Here is a 4,758-nt window from a genome sequence, read left to right as displayed (position 1 = left end):
CACTTTGTTTTCTTCAACTAAGTCCCATTTACCCGCTGTTTCACCGTACATACACACACACATCACGCCTGTATTCCCAAATAGGGTAGGCAGAGCACACGAAACGTTACCGCTTCGGAGCCACTTTTAGCAATTGTTTTAAGTTTTTCAAAAACGGTACAATACGGGCAGTGACAGGTTGCTAGGCTGTCGCCTACGGTATACCTTAACCTATATCCTTAGTCGCCTCTTACGACATCCATTGATTAAATTTATGTGACGGATAAATGTGATGTCGCGTCTCTGTTTGTTTTGTTCGAATCGACGGAGACGGCATCACATTTATCCGCCAAATAATATTAATCAAGGTGTGGTGAAACAGCCCCTTAATCTCAATTGTAAGTTGGGGACGTGCAGCCGGGTTCTTTAGACGGTGACTGTCCATCACTAAATCTGGGTTCTCCCTACCCAGTCGTCTAAATATATTTAATGTTTTTTTACCGAGTGCACGCTCCCATCCTATAAAGGACCTTATATATAAGCAAATGAGATGAGCAAATGGGTCACCTGATCGTAAGTGATCACCACTGTCCATGGACACCTGCAACACCAGAGGGATTGCAGGTGCGTTACCAACCTAGAGGGCTAAGGTAAAATGCCTCTTGTGCCAGTAATTTCACCGGCTGTCTTACTCTCCTCACCGGAACACAACAGTGCAAGCACTGCTGCTTGGCGGTAGGATTAACGAGTAAGATGGTGGTAGCGATCCGGACGGACCCTGCACTAGGTCCTACCACCCGCATATAAAATAAAAAAAACAAAAGCAAGGATCTAGTCTTTGGCACATAAGGCGACACAACCTCAAAAAAAATCTCAATTATAGTTTAAAATACACAGCGCCTTTAGCGGCGCCAATAGAAAACAAATAATAAACTGACAATGAGGGTTTTCTGAACGCTACATTTCCACCCTTGGCGAGGCTTGCCAAGCGTCCAACTCCAAACCTATACAAACACTGGAATGACATTTACGAGCAGTAACACGCTTGCAAGCGCACCAGTGTATTCCGGACAGGCCAGCATGGAAGACGTGGAAGACTCTTGTGTTGAGCTTGATATATTTTTATTTAAAGAAAAATGATAAAATTTGGAAACTTACTTATGCAATGAACATTCGGCCATATTTAGTAGTAATATGTTCATGATTGCTCTGGATTTACCTGTCACTATTGTACCGTTTTTGTCAATCTTAAAACCTAAAATTGCTAAAACTGTAACGTTTCGTGTGCTCTGCCTACCCCGTTTGGGAATACAGGCGTGATGTTTGTGTGTTGCTCTGGATTCATTAGATATTGAAAATTGCTAGTAATAACTTTGTTAGTTTGCGTTTATGTCGTCTTTATCGATTTCAATTTCCAAGGCACACTATAGGTACTTACTAGTAAATTTAACGCCATCTGTTACTCGTTCCAAGACGCTCGCTTTCCATCGAAATTTTAAGACTTTAACGCCATCTACGTTCACAGTAGCTAACTACACACGAATTGCATGGTTACTGTGACCAGATTGTAGATGGCATTACTCATCACTTTTTTAACAATGTTAAAGTTGTTAGTGAACTCATTCACTAACAACATGGTGTTCATTGATATGGACCTCCGTAACGCCTGAACGCCTGATTCAATAAATTAACACGAAATTCTGGTTGAAGCTATTTGGTAGCAATATTTAAATTTAAAGGAATTGGCCTGCAGTTTTTATCGACAACTTTTATTTTTCTTAGAGAGCTTCATGATTCTAATCCATATTATTTTGTACGTATTACGAGGTTGTATTATTCTTTTCAACAAATTTACTTAAACGAGTCTTATAATTCTGCGGCACCAAAATTAAATCACCTCCCGCTCGAACATATTTCCAGTCTCGCTATACCTATTAGGTTTCGAATATTGATTCCAATGCTAAATTAGTTACAGTTATAGTTTTTAAAAGCCCCTTTACCTACTCCTAAATCGCATTATTGCAAAGCGAACCCTGACTCTCGCAATTTAAGTTGATATTGCAAAAGAGTATAACAGTTAGATGATTCTTTTTTAAACTAAGGTTATTAACGAGGAAATAACAAGAACAAAGGATTTGACAGTCCGAGACAATAAACTACCGGTTACTTGTGACATCCCTGCCATATACCGAGGTAGGAAACTATATTTCGTAGATATAACTTGACCACCCATTAGGTACCCGCGGTTTCGCTTTTCAGAATATTATTTTTTTTTTGTTCGACTGGGTGGAAAACGAGCAAGTGGGTCTCCTGATGGTAAGAGTTCACCACCGCTTACACCAGGGGGATTGCAGATGCGTTGCCAACCTAGAGGCCTAAGATGGTTTACCTCAAGTGCCAGTGATTTCACCGGCTGTCTTACTCTCCACGCCGAAACACAACAGTGCAAGCACTGCTGCTTCACGGCAGGATATGCGAGCAAGAATGTTACTAAAATAATTACTTTGCTCACCCACGACCTTATGATAGCTAAGCTACATCTGTGCAAGTAATGGTGTTCATGCAGTTCCTCTGAACTCTATATTGCTCTGAAGATGAGTGCTGGTTGAGTTGGAAACGGGTCGGTGTAGTGTGGTGGTGATAGCTGAGTTTGTGTGATTTGTGTGTGTTATTACAATGTGGAGATGGAGGAAAACAAACTTTTCTTGCAAAAGGTCGCGGGTGAGCAAAGTAATTTGTTTTAGTTCATTATTATTTGTTATTAGAAATATAAAATAGTTACTTGTTAAAATTCAATTATCTACATATTATTGTCCTTAAAATCCTCTGTGACAGACAAACGGAGAGTGTATATCGACATTAACATGATTCTGTTTGTTACCCTTCGTGTACGGAGCCCCAAAAATGTATACGTCGAATGAGGAAATGATAATTCGTAATCCTTACGTATTAAATAAATACCTTCAAACATTGCTGTGTAAGCTGCCTTGCAAAATTTTTCTCGTTCAATGCAAACGCGAACATTTTTCAATAATAAGCTAAACAAATAGCGCACATTATTTATTTTATTTATTTATTTATTTACATATTCCCCCGTATGTTCTCCTCGGGTGCTTTATAGTCGTATTCCATTGAAATCCCTGATCTTTGATTTTTACAGGGTATTGTTTGTTAGGTTTTGTTTTATTACGTTTATGGAGTTAAATGGGACCGTTTCTGAATGGCTGTAAAACCTAAATAATTCAGATTACGGTGCGTTCAAAATTTCAAAACAAAAGGTCGTAGGTTAGGTTCGGGCGGTTAGACCGGGTTCGCACCTTTGCGTGTATCGGCATAAATGCAAAATCACATTTGAAATTTTACCAAGACCTCGGTGATGGAAAACATCGTAAAACATGTCGAGCTAAACTCGATTTAAGACGTGAGTTATCCGGGTCATTATATTTACTTACACTTCAAGAAGAAATGAAGAAGAAAGAAGTTTAAACCTTCAGATTTTTTTTATTCGTTGACATTCCTAGCTCTATACCGGGCACATCGTGATATATATGCCGAAAAAAAGAAAAGAATTGGTACAACGAGCGAAGCGAGGAGTTGTTAGTGTGAATTGTGACCACTATGCACGAGCTGAGCGAGCGAAGCGAGCGTGCCGCGGCAGCGGCCGGCGAAGTGCCAGGACCGATATGGCGTCGTTTCATGATACGCCTAGGAATTTCATGATCTGCCTAAACTGGCCAAATCATGAAATAGCGCCATTTCACGATATGCCTAGGAATTTCGTGATCTGGTGGATTTTACGATCGGCCGCCGTCATATGCAAGCCGCTTCCAACCGAGGCAACTGGAGGTCTATGCGGGAGGCCCACAGTGGACGTCATACGGCAGATGATGATGATGATGATGATGACACGGTGAAATCGACAAACGGCCATTCAAATCTTCGCTGTTATAGTCAAACCAGCGATGATAATATGCAGATTATCTGGTAATGAATTACCATATAGCCGAATACACATACGGTTATTACTATAAGCTAAGCATAACGCTGATGGAATATTGCAGTTACAAGAGGTTAGGAGATCGTAGCTTAGAGCTTAGGAGGCTATTATGTCCGGTTCCGAGAACGTAAATTAAGATTATTGGACGAATTGGAATAGGCAAATCTTATTAATTCAGGAGTTAGACTCAACATAAAGTTTGGACAATTCATTATGAAATTATTTTAAACATGTAATGGCTACAAGACAATAGCTACTTTCATACCTACTTTCAAGTGACTCTATAAGTTTTCATTTACGTCAATTTGTAAACATCTTCCATCTTTTGATTACGTTAACTTAGAAGTTTTATTAATTAATACTAGCTTTTGCCGCGACTCCCGCCCGCGTGGAATTCGGCTATTGTTGTTCCCTCAGGAATTGTGCATTTTACGGGATAAACGGACAAACGTACAAACATACAAACACACAAAAACACACATTTTCGCATTTAATAATATTAGTATGGATAACATGAATATTGTAAAAATCAAAATCAAATTCAAAACTTTTAATAAAAACTAAAATGACAAAAACAAGCCTTGTAGCCTAGAACTCTGTCAATAACTTAAACTTCAACAGTCGGGACCCATTACTGTGAATTTTTGAGCTGGTCACGATTTTGAATGGGTTCCGACTGTTTAAATTACTCAACAGCGTTCTAGACTACTAGATCTGATTTTCCTTTTTAGTTTTTTTAAGACGGTCGGGTACTCGTTTTTTTTTTTTTTACTATTTAATTA

This window comes from Choristoneura fumiferana, chromosome 10 (assembly GCF_025370935.1).
Source record: "Choristoneura fumiferana chromosome 10, NRCan_CFum_1, whole genome shotgun sequence".
NCBI lineage: Eukaryota > Metazoa > Arthropoda > Insecta > Lepidoptera > Tortricidae > Choristoneura > Choristoneura fumiferana.
The sequence above is the reverse complement of the archived record's forward strand: the minus strand, read 5'-3'. Positions refer to the sequence as shown.